Below are 18079 nucleotides of genomic sequence, written 5' to 3'. Positions count from 1 at the left end.
GAGTTCTTATAATTCAAGATCTTTTGGATCACTTTTGGCGATTGTTTGACTTTTGTGCACTTTTGAGCACTTTTCTAGCATTATTTGACCATAATAAGCTTTGTTAGATAAGTGTAGCTATAATGAGCATGATGGTTTTAGCAATAACTTCAGCATTCATTTAAAACATGTCATTCTAGCCACCACTAGTATGGTCTCAAACATTAATTTTCAATACGTTGTTCCAACATCTAGGCTGGCTTTAAGCATTATATTTGAACTATTACTCTCTTGACCATATTGACTTTGGCCCTATGCAAAACACGACAATGGCAACCCACGACATAAATGTATGCGAAGTTCAAAACAACTTTATGTATATTAACAAGCTTGTATAAATTATTGTAGGCATTGTGGCCCATGTCAACTGCCATGATGGTTGAGCCTACCAACCAAATCCATGCAAAATATTTTTTGAAGCCCTTGAATTAAGGAGAATCCTAAAAAGAAAATAAGGGCAACCCTAAAGCTTAGCTGAGATTGTATCCATATATATCGGGATTCTTTAAATAAGACCAATAAGTATTCATAACACCAAAATTCATAAAACATTTGTCTATATTAAGAAGCTTATATTACAAAAAGGTATTCTATTAGTACAAGAATATAGTATTCACAAGACCAATATTCATAACAAGTTTGCATGTATTAACAAGCTTATATTACAAAATCGTGTTCTATCCATCCAAGAATGCTCAGGTGAGCAAGTGCTTGAGTTACTCAACTTCACAAAAATGATTTGCTCAACCAGTGAGCTACTGGACTTAACCTCCGTGAAGATTGATCCATTACCGTGGATTGCAAGCAATCATGCAATATTATTTATGTGTCCTAATCCAAGTCTTAGCATCTAGTACATAATGTCACCACATGATCAATACATAAATTGCTCAGAGCAACAAAAAAGTCTTGTTATAAATCCTAGACCCTTTGCTAGTTTCTGCATGCAATAGAATTAGTAAATGGGTAGGTTGCACTGTGCAGTAAAAGAATCTTAGAGAGGATGAGGGAAGTCTAGAATTCAAAACTTGAGCTTTATGTCCATAAGATAGAACTTACAAATACCAACTTAGGAGATAGACAATAATAGAACACTTCAAAATAACCTTGGAATATATTGCCTGAACCTGAGCCAAACTCTCTTTAAGAAGGCATCAATGCCAAAGGTTAGGTAGACCTCCCAAAACATGTAAAAATCCATTGCCTCGGATGCTCTATGGTGAACACCAACTTTTTTTGGGTAGAAATGGTGAGAAAAATTTTGGTCCTACTTCTCTCCTTGCATTCCATTTCTTATCTGCTCTTTCATGAGCTTTAGTGTTCATAGTGTGAGTTCTTTAAACATCACTCTCTTGTGGGTATGTGCTCTCCAGTCCTACTAATAGTACATATGTATACACCATGGTATCCTCCAAGACGTGAGGGATGCTTCATGTTGTATAAACACACAAAAACACCCAAAAAATTTTCCTTTTCCCCTATTCCACATCATTTAAGAAAAAAGAATCCTATTCCATGTATTTAAAATTCCAAACTCCTTAAACCCATATAGTAACAAAAAATTATGCAAGTGATGCATATGGAAGTGACAATTGAATCCCCTAAGATTCTTACTAATACCAAGGTATTTTCCATGTCTCTCCTTGCTTTCAAAATTCCATTTTGATTGAAAAGCAAGTGTTGAGAATCACATTTTGATCATGAACAAATTGCTAGGTGCTATATTTTGACTCATGTGTGGAGAAGACTGAAGAAACTAGGGTTAGTCAACATGTACAAAAATATATGAGTTACGTGCTCGTACACATCATCATCACTATTAAAAACATAACATGAAATGTTGAGAATAAATGCAACCTACCTATTAGCTTCAAAATATTGCATAAAATTACCACTTCTTAATAAGTAATTTTGTAAGTTTGAAGAATAAAAGATCCCCTCATTTTGAACTCTCTTGGTATACTTACATTTCCCAAGTGACGTCCCCAAGCTAGAAAGTGTAAAAATCTCTCATGTAGACTTTCTTCAAAATGGAATATTTTCCCATATATAGTATCCTTTCAGAAAGGGAGAATAAAAATATTTTAATGGAAAAAGTGCTAAAATATGATAACAACAAACCATAGAAAAGAAGTAGAGTGCATTAAGGTCACGCCTCACACTATTGCAATTGGTCTTTGACATGTACCCTTCCTAATCATTCTTATTATTCTTGTTGTATCATGTTCTCCAATGATTCTTTTTATTAATGACCTCAAATGACATAGGTCTTCATTCAATAAAGAAATTCCTGGGAAGAAGACTGAAAGTCATAAATACATTAGCTACACAAAAACATCAAAGTTTGTTGTTCTTCTTCGACTACTCCATGAGGACTTGCATAGTGTTTTATGGCCAAAATAATATGATGCCCTTGTGTATGTGAAAAATGTATAAAAAGGGGATCTAAAAAACTCCTTCTATAGAACCCACGTGCTATGCCACAACAACACAACGCATTGATAGATGCACAAAATAGCGAGCATGCCTCTAAGTATCAATAAACTTAATGAAAATATGGGTGTGTCTATTAGCACATTTATTGACACGTCTATCAACGCAATTATACATGCATTTATTAGCATCTCTACACTATAAAATAGATGCACATTTATATGTATTTATAAAGACACAACAAAGTTGAAATTATACTGCAGGTTGATAAATGTGCATCACTGTTTGTTGCCAAACATTTCCCATGACTACCAAATCACCTAATTTAATAAAAATATCAATGTTATACACGTGTCACACACGATAATATGTTTTTTGCCACAAGCACATATACACAAAATAAGTGAGGTGAGGAGAATGAGATAATATATAAAATCGATTTTCCAATATGTAAGAAATTTGGTTGATACAATGATTGGCTATGGTTCGATCTCATCCTCGATGAGATAAACCCTTGCCAAATTATCTACTTCAATATCCAAACAAATGTAGAGATCTACAAATACATTCAGTCCACAACTACTTGTGCTATTGTGCTCATCAAAATTAGCATCACCAATGGCAAGCTCGTCCTCATGGAAAATGGCCTGGGTATCTCTATCTCCTATCTTATGATCATCCTCCTCTCTTGTATCATGATCATCATCACCTCCATGGCTGTGATCATCCTCCATACACTCCATATTAGTAAATTTACTATACATCAAATTCGGAATGTGGCATAATAGGTATGATGTGCCATTGCCTATTATTATCGACCATTGGTTGATAGACAACCTATTCAAGCACAAATACAAACCTCTCCACATGAGTCATGGGAGAGAGCTCTCGACATCAACAAGAAACTCAAAAAAAGATACAAGTTACTTTGGTTCCAACCAACCCCCCTCATTCATGCTACCTTCCTTTGGGCCTTGCATTTTGCCTCATGAAGCGCATTAGGAAGAACAACCATCGTGCATGTATAGTGGTGCATATAGCAATCTCATCCACCAAATGCACTATGAGATGGAGTTGGCTTGTGAGAATAGATGGGCAAATAAATCTTGCACCATATCATTGATCACCTCCTCCTCCACAGCCTCATGAGGTAATGTTGGAGGGCTACTATCACCACCATCATTCCATGCATCCATAACATCCCTCCTGAAGATCCCACCTCATATCGGCGATGCTTCACCTCCCCAGTTTGAGCATAGAACAACATATGCGGGTGTGGAACTGCATTTTGTATCAAATTAGAAAAGGATCATATATCAAACACTTAAACACCCACAGGCATCTAAATCAACCTCAATGCTTTAACACTTACCATGGATACAGTCGCATCGCATTCTCCATACTTTGATATGTGACCTACTTGTTGAAGATGAAGACATCCTACAAATGATAACAACTCCAAATGAAAGTCCAAAATGCTCGAGGGGTTTACCTTAAAAAGATTTAGTGTACCACATGCATTCAAAAGGAAGGGTATTTTAATGCAGCTTTTGGAAAAAATTTAACAAGATTACAATAACAGGAGGGGGTTTTTTACTTTACTTTTAGAAAAAATCCATTAGTTCATAAGAAAAGAGGGGTGGTTCACTACAAGGCATAGGCCATTTTCTCACAAAAATACCGACGCTTTTTATATTAAATTTTTTTTAAAAACAGGCGCAAACATTGCTATAAAAGTCGCTAAAAGCATCGGAAAAGAACGGTCGCTATAAATCGTCGCTATATAGCGACGATGCAAACGTTGCTATAAAGCTACATTGTCAATCGTCGCTATATAACGACACTGGTAAACGTCGGTATATAGCGATGATTAACAGAACTAAAAAAAAAGGGTTAGTGGGGCTAAACAGGGCTTGCTATGGCCCTATTTAGCCCCACTAATCCTTTTTTTTTTGTAATTACAAAACAAAGTTTTTTTATAACAAAATTTCCCTTACGAAAAGGGTGATATAAAATCGCTCTTGTGAAATGATGAGCAACAAAAGCATATACATGTCGGACATATACAACATTGTTTGTAACAAAATTACCCTTTCGAAAGGGTGATACAAAATTTCTCAAACGAGCGAATATACAAAATGACATACAAGGCGAAGAAAATGCTACTACCACTACTACCACTACTACTCATCCGAATCCGAATCGTCCTCGTCTTGTTGGCCTGTTCCTTGGTCCTCGCCAGCTGTGTCTTCTCCCTCATCCTCGTCACGTGCATCTGATCCTTGGCCCTGTTGATCGCTCGTCTCCGATGATGGGACGCTTGAGCTTTGACCCTAAGAGTGAACCATATAAATCGAAAATTAGATTGGAACTTAAAGAATAAAACAATTAAAAAAGTGAGATTACAAGTAGGAGTAAACTTATACCATGCGAGCAGCCACCTCAGCCCAATCGACCATCGCTCCCATTGCCTCTTGCTCCATAAACCACGACTTTGTTCCTATCTGAAATGCGAGTCGCGTCTTTGCATCTATAGGAACATGACCCATTGCAGCTTACTATGGATCCAATTTACGAGAGTTAGAGTTAGCTAAAGTGCATGTAATATGTAGCAAAACAAATAGAACAATACATTAAATGAGAAGAAGTAGACTTACCACGGTTGCCTCGAACGCCAACCGTCCGCTTGCACCAAAGTGTGAAGTACCTACGACATCCAGCCATCTGTTCGTAGCCCTCCTCTGTCCCTCGAACAATTCGGGATGGTCCCTATTTTGTTTCTTGAAGAACTTCCAATTAGCTTTGTCTGCCCAAGCCAACCCCTTTGTGATGGAAGTATGCAAGGTTGATCTACGATGCTTCAAGACCAAACCCATGCGCTCTCGCATATAATGGTCATTAAACTCCCAATTTGACGGGTTAGGGTATCTTGGTTTTAACTCATCGATGACTGCTTGCTTCTTTTGGACATCTTGATACCGCCAATCGGTAGCAATGCCACTCTTGAAGTGATGACTCATCAACCTCCTCATGGTGGCCATCACTTCTTTGCCCTTTCTATCTTCTATTATCTCTCCGGCAGCTATGATTTTATAGAGGAGATCCCCTGATGAGTAAGGAGGACTGACGGTAGTAGAGTCAGAAGGAGTGGAAGCTATGCAAGCACTTCCGGAACGAGGAGTAGCAGTGGGAGTAGGAGAGGAAAAGGGACCTGACTGATATTGTGTCTCCGGACCAAGTGGAGACCTGTACGAACGTGAGTGTGCTGACTCGTCTACATCTCTCGAGTCAGCACAACATGAGCCGCCCTTCCTACTCTTCCTTCCCTTATGAGAGGCATGCGCAGGTGATGACCTGACAGTTGAAGGGGCATGAGGGGATGGCTGGGCAGTACATCCACCCATCGGTGTAGGGGAGGGAATTACTGAGGGTCTCTGAGATAGCAGAGAGAAGAATCTCGCTACCTCCTCATCGCTCATCTGTGCTACAAACTCGTCGAGACTCCCAACAAAGCCATGCGTGGCTAGCAAAGGAGTTCCCCGAGGGGTAGTCGCAGTGCTACGTGGAAGAGGAGTCAAACCAGGGGTAGTCATAGTGCTAGGTCTGAGAGGAGTCAGACCAGGGGTAGTCCTCGGGGTATTCACCTGAGAGGAATCAAAGTCCTCTGGAGCATAAAGATCATGAGCTCTTCTCCTGTGAGGCTGTCCATACTCATCGGATGAGCGACGTGATCCCATGTCTAACATAGACACAAACACGAAAACAAAAAACAAGAAAACAAACATAAGCATAGGCATAGGCATAGGCATAGGCAAAGATGGGAAGAAGAGGAAGAAGAGGAAGAGGAATAGGAATCTGAAGAGAAGAGGAACCTCTTATGCTCAAGCATAAGCATAAGCATTCTTATGCTCATGCTTATGTTTATGCATAAGCATAAGAGAAGGGGGAAAGAGAGAAGAAGAGGAAGAGAAGAAGAGGAAGAGAGAAGGGGGAACTAGAGAAGAGCATAAGAGAAGAGGAATCTCTTATGCTCATGCATAAGCATAAGCATGAGCATAAGAGAAGGGGAAAGAGAGAAGGGGGAAAGAGAGAATAAGAGAAGGGGAAAGGAAAGCGAGAAGGGGGAAAGAGAGAAGGGGGAAAGAGAGAATAAGAGAAGGGGGAAGTAGAGAATAAGAGGGAAAGGAAAGGGGAAAGGAAAGCGAGAAGGGGGAAATAGAGAATAAGAGAAGGGGGAAAAAAGAGACATATGCTCATGCTTGTGCATGAGCATATGTCTACTTCGCTTATGCTCATGCATAAGCATAAGCATGAGCATATGTCTCATTTTCTTATGCTCATGCTTATGCTTATGCATGAGCATAAGAGAAGGGGGAAATAGAGAATAAGAGGGAAAGGAAAGGGGAAAGGAAAGAGAGAAGGGGGAAATAGAGAATAAGAGAAGGGGGAAAAAAGAGACATATGCTCATGCTTATGCATGAGCATATGTCTACTTCCCTTACGCTCATGCATAAGCATAAGCATGAGCATATGTCTCATTTTCTTATGCTCATGCTTATGCTTATGCATGAGCATAAGCATAAGCATAAGCTCATCCTCATGCTTATGCTTATGCATGAGCATAAGAGAAGGATAAAATAGAGAATAAGAGGGAAAGGAAAGGGGAAAGGAAAGCGAGAAGGGGGAAAGAGAGAATAAGAGAAGGGGGAAGTAGAGAATAAGAGGGAAAAGAAAGGGGAAAGGAAAGCAAGAACATAAGCATAAGAGAAGGGGGAAATATAGAATAAGAGGGAAAGGAAAGGGGAAAGGAAAGTGAGAAGGGGGAAAGAGAGAAGGGGGAAAGAGAGAATAAGAGAAGGGGGAAATAGAGAATAAGAGGGAAAGGAAAGGGGAAAGGAAAGCGAGAACATAAGCATAAGAGAAGGGGGAAATAGAGAATAAGAGGGAAAGGAAAGGGGAAAGGAAAGCGAGAAGGGGGAAATAGAGAATAAGAGAAGGGGGAAAAAAGAGACATATGCTCATGCTTATGCATGAGCATATGTCTACTTCGCTTATGCTCATGCATAAGCATAAGCATGATCATATGTCTCATTTTCTTATGCTCATCCTTATGCTTAAGCATAAGAATAAGCATAAGCTCATGCTTATGCTTATGCATGAGCATAAGAGAAGGGGGAAATAGAGAATAAGAGGGAAAGGAAAGGGGAAAGGAAAGCGAGAAGGGGGAAATAGATAATAAGAGGGAAAGGAAAGGGGAAAGGAAAGGAAAGGAAAGAGGGAATAAGAGAAGGGGGAAATAGAGAATAAGAGGGAAAGGAAAGGGGAAAGGAAAGCCAGAAGGGGGAAATAGAGAATAAGAGAAGGGGGAAAAAAGTGACATATGCTCATGCTTATGCTCATGTCTACTTCGCTTATGCTCATGCATAAGCATAAGCATGAGCATATGTCTCATTTTCTTATGCTCATGCTTATGCTTAAGCATAAGCATAAGCATAAGCTCATGCTTATGCTTATGCATGAGCATAAAAGAAGGGAAAAATAGAGAATAAGAGGGAAAGGAAAGGGGAAAGGAAAGCGAGAAGGGGAAAATAGAGAATAAGAGGGAAAGGAAAGGGGAAAGGAAAGGAAAGGAAAGGAAAGAGAGAATAAGAGAAGGGGGAAAGAAGAGACATTATGAGGATATGTCTACTTCGCTTATGCTCATGCATAAGCATAAGCATGAGCATATGTCTCATTTTCTTATGCTCGTGCTTATGCTTATGCATGAGCATAAGAGAAGAGGGAAATAGGAGAATAAGAGGGAACGGAAAGGGGAAAGGAAAGCGAGAAGGGGGAAAGAGAGCATAAGCTCATGCTTATGCATATGCATAAGCATAAGCATAAGCTCATGCTTATGCTTATGCATGAGCATAAGAGAAGGGGGAAATAGAGAATAAGAGGGAAAAAGAGGGAAAGAAAGAGAGAAGAAGAGGAAAAGAAAAGAGGGAAAAAGAGGAGGGAATAGATTGAAGGAGGGAAGAAGGAAAGAGCTTGAGGGGAAGAGACAGTTCCTACGCCCATCACTGCAGCTAGCGCCTTACAGGCCAATGCAAATAACAAAAATAATAAATGGAAAAAAGAGGAAGCACTTACCTAAAATAGTACATTCCACTTGGTGTTGTGGACTGGCCCTACAAAAGAGAGGAAACAACCCATTTTTTCAAATAAGATGTTAAAGGAAGGAGGAGATTACAAAAGTAACTTCTTAAAAGGAGGAGATTGAGGAGACAAGGAAAGGAGGAGATTGAGGAGACAAGGAAAAGAGAAGGAAGAGGAATAGAGAAAAAAGAGGTGAGTCTTCTTTCTGAAATCAAGATTGATTCTATAGAGAGGAGTAAACTGTAATACAATCAATCCTAGAGTCACAATACTCCATGTACGGAGCTCAAACCACCATGTCAACCGCCATGATGGTTGAGCCTACCAACCAAATCCATGCAAAATATTATTTGAAGTCCTTTAATTAAGGAGAATCCTAAAAAGATGATAAGGGAAACCCTAAATCTTAGCTGAGATTGTACCCATATATATATTGAGATTCTTCAAATAAGACCAATAATATTCATAATACCAAAATTCATAAAACGTTTGTCTATATTAATAAGCTTATATTACAAAAAGGTGTTCTATTAGTATAAGAATATAGTATTCAATCACAAGATCAATATTCATAACAAGTTTGCATGTATTAACAAGCTTATATTACAAAATCATGTTATAAAAACGTGTTTTATCCATCCAAGAATGCTCAGCTGAGCAAGTGCTTGAGTTACTCAACTTCACAAAAATGATTTGCTCAACTAGTGAGCTATTGGACTTAACCTCTGTGAAGATCGATCCATTACCTCGGATTGCAAGCAATCATGCAATATTATTTATGTGTCCTAATCCAAGACTTATAAATGTGACAATAAGCTGAATCATTGTGGGACAAACACAAATCTCACATGGGCGAATTGGGCAAATTGCCTATCCAATTAAGGTCTTGTAGCATATGGACCACTTTACAATCATGGGAGGTAATTGACACCTCTTTGGAGATAGCTAGGAACAAGAACAAAATAAGGTAGAGATGGGATAGCAGTGGATCAAATGGCTGTCCCATCATGCAAGCTAAGTGGCTATAGGAGCCCTATTTAGGATTTCTTCCCCTTTATCATCATGAATACCATGAGAGTGTAGATTTGTTTAATATTGAGTTTGAAGCCCTAATGGTGAATGGTTTCCCATGATAAAATAGTTCATGCAGAACTTGCACCATGACGTTTCTTGGCATACTCTTTGATGTGATACAAGTGAGGGTTCACCATTTATTTAACTAAATCGAGGAGTTTCACCATTTATTTAAGTATGTCCAGGAATTCGTTTTCATTGTTTTGTGTGCAAATAAGTGCTAGAGTTATTGGATGATTTTTTTCTTAAAGGTGCAGTAACATTTTTTCATCATGATATTCGAAACATAGCTTAGCTTGATAAGGAATAATATGGATCGTGTATATTCCTCTATAGCTAGATTTGGCACCTCTAAGAAGTGCTAAGCTTGTGTATAGCCATTTCATACACCTAGCATCTAGTACATAATGTCACCATATGACCAATAAATATATTACTCAAGGCAACAAAAAGGTCTTATTATAAAACCTAGACCCTTTGCTAGTTTCTTCATGCAATAGAATCAGTAAATGGCTAAGTTGCACTGTGTAGTAAAAGAATCTTAGAGAGGATGAGGGAAATCTAGAATTCAAAACTTGAACTTTATGTCCATAAGATAGAACTTACAAATACCAGCTTAGGAGATAGACAACAATAGAACACTTCAAAATAGCCTTGGAATATATTGCACAAACCTGAGCCAAACTCTCTTTAAGAAGGCATCAATGCCAAAGGTTAGGTAGACCTCCCAAAACATGTAGAAATCCACTACCTCGAATGCTCTATGGTGAGCACAAACTTTTTTTGGGTAGCAATGGTGAGAAAAACTTTGGTCCTACTTCTCTCCTTGCATTCCATTTCATATCTGCTCTTTCATGAGCTTCAATGTTCATAGTGTGAGTTATTTAAACATCACTCTCTTGTGGGTGTGTGCTATGCCTGTGTCACACACGATAATTGTTTTTCACCAAACGCACATATATAAAAATTAAGTGAGGTGAGGAGAGTGAGATATTATATAAAATAGTTTTGCCAATATCTAAGAAATTTGGATGATACAATGATGGGCTATGGCTCGATCTCATCCTCGATGAGATCAACCCTTGCCAAATTATCTACTTCAATATCCAAACCAATGTAGAGATCTACAAATACATTCAGCCCACGACTACTTGTGCTACTGTGCTTATCAAAATTAGCATCACCAATGGCAGGCTTGTCCTCATGGATCATGGCCTGAATATCTATATCTCCTATCTCATGATCATCCTCCTCTCTTGTATCATGATCATCATCACCTCCATGGCCATGATCATCCTCCATACACTCCATATTAGTAAATTTACTATCCATCAATTTTGAATGTGGTGTAATAGGTATGACGTGCCACCACCTATTATTATCCACCCATTGGTTTATAGACAACCTATTCAAACACAAATACAAAACTCTCCACAATCATGGGAGAGAGCTATCCACATTAACAAGAAACCTAAAAAAATATACAAGCTATTCTTGTACCAACCAACCCTCGGTCATGCTACCTTCGGGCCTTGCATTTTGCCTAATGAAGTGCTCAAGGAAGAACAACCATCTTGCATGTACAATGCTGCATATAGCAATCTTATCCACCAAATGCACTATGAGATGGAGTTGGATTGTGAGAATAGATGGGCAAATAAATCTCGCACCATATTTTGACCACCTCCTCCTCCATGGCCTCATGAGGTAATGTTGGAGGGCTACTATCACCACCATCATTCCATGCATCCATAATGTCCTCTTGAACATCCCACTTCATATCGCCGATGCTTTGCCTCCTTAGGATGAGCATAGGGCAACATATGCGGGTGTGGCACTGCATCTTGTATCAAATTAGAAAAGGATCATATATCAAACACTTGAACACCCATAGGTATCTAAATCAACGTCAATGCTTTAACACTTACCATGGATATGGTCACATCACATTCTCCATATTTTGATATGTGACTACGTGCACGATGCATATTCCCTCAACATCTATCACACATACATTTGATTTTTCACTACAACCATATTTCTCGATGGTGGATACAGAGGGATTCATTTTTCAATAGAGCTACTTGTTGAAGATGAAGACATCCTACAAATAATAACAACTCAAAATGAAAGTCCAAAATGCTAGGGTGGTTCACCTGAAAAAAATTTACTGTACCACATGCATCAAAAGGAGGGGTATTTTAATGCACCTTTAGGAAAAACATTAAGAGGATTACGATAACAAGAGGGGGTATTTTATTTTACTTTTAGAAAAAATCCATTAGTTCATAAGGAAAGAGGGGTGGTTTTATTGGAAAAAATATTTCAATGGAGGGGTTTCTTTAATATCCTTTGAACGCATGTGATACATAGGGTTTTTTAGTAGTGCACCCCATGAGCCAAAATGATAGTGCTTGCAAATTTTACCACAAAACCGTGTAATACATTTATCACCGTGTCTTTCAGATGTGATAACTAGTTAGATGTGTAATTTTAAGATGTGGTAACCGATTTTTAAACCTACATTTCGTTCATTTCCTTACTAGTCTACGATGCTTGCATTCCTTTCAAGTTTTATGACCATCTCCAAGAGGAACTCATCTCCAAGCAGATTACACCTCATCTGCAAGCATACACATTCATCTCCAAGCATACAAGAGAAGAGGGTGAAGCAGGAAGCCACAAGAGAAGGAGAAGAAGCGTTTGAGAAGAAGGAGAAGAAGCTTTCATACCTCTATCCAAGGTAAGTCTCTTGTCATTTGCTCTTCTCTCTCAATCTATGATGCTTCTTGTACTTGTTGAAAGTTATTTTCTTCAGATTCATCCTCTGTCACCTGCAGGAAAGAATGTTTTTGGGACTTTTGTTCTATGTGGGGGTCGGTTAGTCTATCATTGTTAATTTTAGCCGAGATTCTTTGTCAAAGCATGTCTAACATTGCATCGAATTGTTTTTTGAACTGTGCACCTGTGCCTATAGACGTGCTATTAGACACGTGTATAGATGTGCTGTGACAGTTCTCTCCTTCCTAAAACCTTCTCCAAGTGTTGAGAATCACATTTTGATCATGAAAGAGAAGAGTGGTGAAGAGTGAAGCAATTGGGGTTAGTCAACATGTAACAAATTATATGAGCTACGTGCTGTTACACATGATCATCACTATTAAAAACATAACATGAAATGTCGAGAATAAATGCATCCTACCTATCAGCTTCAAAATATTGCATGAAATTACCACTGCTTAATAAGTAATTTTGTAAGTTTGAAGAATAAAAGAACCCCTCATTTTGAACTCTCTTGGTATACTTATATTTCCCAAGGTCACCTCCCTAAGCTAGAAAGTGTAAAAATTTCTCATGCAAACTTTTTCAAAATGGAATATTTTCCCATATATAGTATCCTTTCAAAAAGGGAGAATAAAAATATTTTGATGAAAAAAGTGCTAAAATATGATAACAACAAACCATAGAAAAGAAGTAGAGTGCATTAAGGTCATGCCTCGCACTATTGCAATTGGTCTTTGACATGTACCCTTCCTAATCCTTCTTATTATTCTTGTTGTATTACATTCTCCAATGATTCTTTTTATTAACGACCTCAAATGACATAGGTCTTGATTTAATAAAGCAATTTTTGTGAAGAAGAGTCAAAGTCATAAATACATTAGCTACACAAAAACATCAAAGTTTTTTGTCCTTCTTCGACTCCTCCAATAGGACTTGCATAGTGTTTTATGGCCAAAATAATATTTTGATTTTAACATGTCCTATTTCTTAAGATTATGCCATTTTTAGTCCCATCATGATGATAGTATATATGTCATATAAGGTATCATTACAAAGCTCTTCTTTTGTGTGGGAGTAGGTCAAATTTTGAGATATGCATTAAAAGTATGAAACATACAGACCACAAAATAAAGTGAAAAACAAAAACTTCAACGTGAATATTCCCTAATTTCTTCTATATACACAATTATTATAGTTAAAAGCATCATTTCATTTTTAAGGGTATTAAAAAGATAATTTAAAGCTTAGACCTATAGTTATACCCCTCGTTACAAATCTTGTGTTAGTTATCTTGGAAATATCTCTCATCCCTCTAGTTATTATCATTGCCATGGTTTGGCTACCACTAATAATGCATGTGAGAATTTAATTATGTATATCACACACATGCTCAGGGGAGTCACTGTGCACAAACATTACATATCACCTGGGTTCAAGTCCTATTTGTAAAACCAATTTTCTATAAATTTATCTTGAATTAAAACATGCTTTTTGTATTGAATTTGTGAATAACCTCTTTATATGATGCCCTTGTGTAAGTGAAAAACATGTAAAAAGGGGATTTAAAAAACTTCTTCTATAGAACCCACGTGCTATTCCACAACAACCAATGCAATGATAGATGTTCAAAATAACGAGCGCTCCTATAAGTGCCGATAAACTTAATGAAAATATGGGCGTGTCTATTAGCACAGTTATTAACACGTCTATTAACGTGGCTATACATGCGTTTATTAGCATGTCTACACTGTAAAATAGATGTACATTTAGATGCATTTATAAAGACAAAAAAGTGTTTGAAATTATATTTGAGGTTTATAAATGTGCATCACTGCTTGCCAAACACCCATGACTACCAAATCACCTAGTTTAATAAGAATATCAATGTTGTGCCCATGTCACACACGATAATTTTTTTTCACCAAATGCACATATACTAAAACTTAAGTGAGGTGAGGAGAATGAGATATTATATAAAATAGTTTTACCAATATGTAAGAAATTTGGATGATACAATGATGCGATCTCATCCTCGATGAGATCAACCCTTGCCAAATTATCTACTTCAATATCCAAACCAATGTAGAGATCTACAAATACATTCAGCCCATGACTACTTGTGCTATTGTGCTCATCAAAATTAGCATCACCAATGGCAGGCTTGTCCTCATGGATCATGCCTTGAATATATGTATCTCCTATCTCATGATCATCCTCCTCTCTTGTATCATGATCATCATCACCTCCATGGCCGTGATCATCCTCCATACACTCCAAATTAGTAAATTTACTATACATCAATTTGGAATATGTTGTAATAGGTATGATGTGCCACAACCTATTATTATCCACCATTGATTGAGAGACAACCTATTCAAACACAAATACAAACCTCTTCACAATCGTGGGAGAGAGCTATCCACATTAACAAGAAACTCAAAAAAATATACAAGTTACTCTTGTACCAACCAACCCTCGGTCATGCTACCTTCGGGCCTCGCATTTCACCTCATGAGGTGCTAGAGGAAGAATAACCATCATGCATGTACAATGCTGCATATTACAATCTCATCCACCAAATGCACTATGAGATGGAGTTGGCTTGTGACGATAGATGGGCAAATAAATCTCGCACCATATCATTAATCACCTCCTCCTCCATGGCCTCATGAGGTAATGTTGGAGAGCTACTATTACCACCATCATTCCATGCAACCATAATGTTCTCCTGAAGATCCCACCTCATATTGTTGATGCTTTGCCTGCTTAGGATGAGTATAGGGCAACATATCCGGGTGTGGCACTGCATCTTGTATCAAATTAGAAAAGGATCATATATCAAACACTTGAACACCCATAGGTATCTAAATCAACCTCAATTCTTTAACACTTACCATGGATACAATCACATCACATTCTCCATACTTTGATATGTGACTACGTGCATGATACATATTCCATCAACATCGATCACACATACATTTGATTTTTCACTCCAACCATATTTCTCGATGGTGGATACAGAGGGATTTATTTTCCAATAGAGCCGCTTGTTGAAGATGAAGACATCGTACAAATAATAACAACTCAAAATGAAAGTCCAAAATGCTCAGGTGGTTCACCTATAAAAAAATTTAGTGTACCACATGCATTCAAAAGGAGGGGTATTTTAATGCAGCTTTTGGAAAAAATTTAACAGGATTATGATAACAGGAGGGGGTTCCTTATTTTACTTTTAGAAAAAATCCATTAGTTCATAAGGAAAGAGGGGTGGCTTTATTGGAAAAACTATTTCAATTGAGGGGTTTCTTTAATACCCTTTGAATGCACATGATACATAGGGTTTTTTAGTAGTGCACCCCTTGAGCCAAAATGATAGTGCTTGCAATTTTTACCGCAAAACTATGTAACACATTTATCACCGTGTCTATTTAGACATGATAACTAGTTACACGTGTAATTTTTAGATGCAGTAACTGATTTTCAAACCTACATTTTGTTCATTTCCTCACTAGTCTACGATGCTTGCATTCCTTTCAAGTTTTATGCCCATCTCTAAGAGGAACTCATCTCCAAGCAGATTACACCTCATCTACAAGCATACACATTCATCTCCAAGCATACAAGAGAAGAGGGTGAAGTAGGAAGCCACAAGAGAAGGAGAAGAAGCTTTTGAGAAGAAGGAGAAGAATCTTTTCATACGTCTATCCAAGGTAAGTCTCTTGTCAGTTGCTCTTCTCTCTCAATCTATGATGCTTCTTGTACTTGTTGAAAGTTATTTTCTTCAGATTCATCCTCTATCACCTGTAGGAAAGAAGGTTTTTGGACACTTTTGTTCTATGTGGGGGTCGGTTAGTCTGTCATTGTCAATTTTTGTCAAGATTCTTTGTCATAGCATGTCTAACATTGCATCGAATTGTTTTTTGAACTATGCACCCGTGCCTATAGACATGCTATTAGACACATGTATAGATGCACTACGATAGTTCTCTCCTTCCTTGTGATGCTCCAATTTTGTATATGAAATATTTTGGAATATATATCATAGATAGTGTTCAAAAAGGATGGTTTTAGTGTTTTGAAGGTTTTGGGAAAGTTTGGTGTTGGTCGAAAAATTTTGGTTTTTGTCCATTATGGTGTCGGCTGGATTCTGCAGCTTAATTTTGAGTTGGTTAGAGAAATAATTTGAAGAAAATCTATATGGGAGAGTTTTAGATCTTGTTGAGTAGAAAAACTTTGTCCTAGAGAAAAATTTGTGGTTCACTCATTTGCATGCCTGTATGGAGGCCAGAAGTTGCTAACAAAGTGGTTTTGAGCTAAAAGTGCATCTAGATTTCTGTGTCAAGAGTTCCAGGCATTAGACGGAGGTCGAGATAAAAGAGTTAGCCATGAAAGGTCAAATGCAAAGGAAAAGAAGAGGGTCCGATCTTCAAGATGAGCTATTGAGCTTGTCCATTGGATCTACGAGGCAGGTGTGGTGATGCTCCGAACAGGGCCGTTTTCAAAAGAGAGACGTCGAGATTTTGTATGCGGTTGCTATCAAAAGCGCATGCTAAAAGATGGTGAAAAACACATGCACGCTTTTCGAGAAAAGCTATTTTTGGCCTATTTTGGGGGCTTTTGGCCACTTTTTGGGAGTCATGAAAGGCTATAAAAGCAGAGGAGATCGTGAGAAGGAGAACACACAATCCAACACATGCATATCAAGGCTATACGAAAGAGAAGAGAAGGCACGCATCTCGAGGTTGCACAAGCGAAGAGAAGGCACGCATATCGAGGCACTGTGAAAGTGACAATAGCGCACGCGAATCACGGTAGCGCAAAGAAGAAGATAAGATCAATATATTTTGAGAGTGAGAGTGAGAGTGAGATTGTGACTGAGATTTGATCATTTGATCATTTGATTTGCACATCTTCATGCGAGTGAGAGTGAGATAGCTCGAGGGTGGATGGGTGGTATCGAGCTCCTTCACAAAGTGATTCTTCTCCAAAATTATTGTAAAGACTCATCAGTTTGATTCATACTGGAATCTCTCTTCTTGTTCATTCATGATTATTATCTTGCTACAATTTTGATCATGATTGTGAAAGAACGGTGCATGACAAGTGGTATTAGAGCCCAGTTTCGATGGCAGACAACAAGGCAATTATGAAGAAACTAGAAGAACAAGATTCATTGATTCGAAGGCTAACCATGGAATTAAATAGATTGTCCAAAGGAAAAGGCATAGCGGATGATGGAGCTAGTGGTGGTGCTGCTGGCAGAAATTTAGAAGATGAAGAGGTCTATGTCGAGCTTGGTGCCGGGGTACCGAGCTGAAGGAGACAAAGACGTGAGGAAGATGTTGCCGAATCTGCTCTTTTGCAAGTTTTTAAGAAATCGAAACTCTCTAAATTTGATGGTAAGAAGAAGATCGGGGAAGATTTGGAAGCGTGGCTTGAAGAACTTGAAGATTTCTTTGCCCTACGAGAGTTTGATGAAGTGGGAAAGGCTAAGATCGTGGCACTATAGATACGTGGAGTTGCATGTGCAAATCCAACAACGTCAAGATCAACCCATCACATGGGCTGAATTTAGAACTGCAGCTGAAAAGAGGTATCGTTCTCCACA

This window comes from Dipteris shenzhenensis, chromosome 24 (assembly GCF_047967505.1).
Source record: "Dipteris shenzhenensis isolate YYH24624 ecotype China chromosome 24, Dip_SZ_1.0, whole genome shotgun sequence".
Classification (NCBI taxonomy): domain Eukaryota; kingdom Viridiplantae; phylum Streptophyta; class Polypodiopsida; order Gleicheniales; family Dipteridaceae; genus Dipteris; species Dipteris shenzhenensis.
This window is presented reverse-complemented; position numbering follows the sequence as displayed.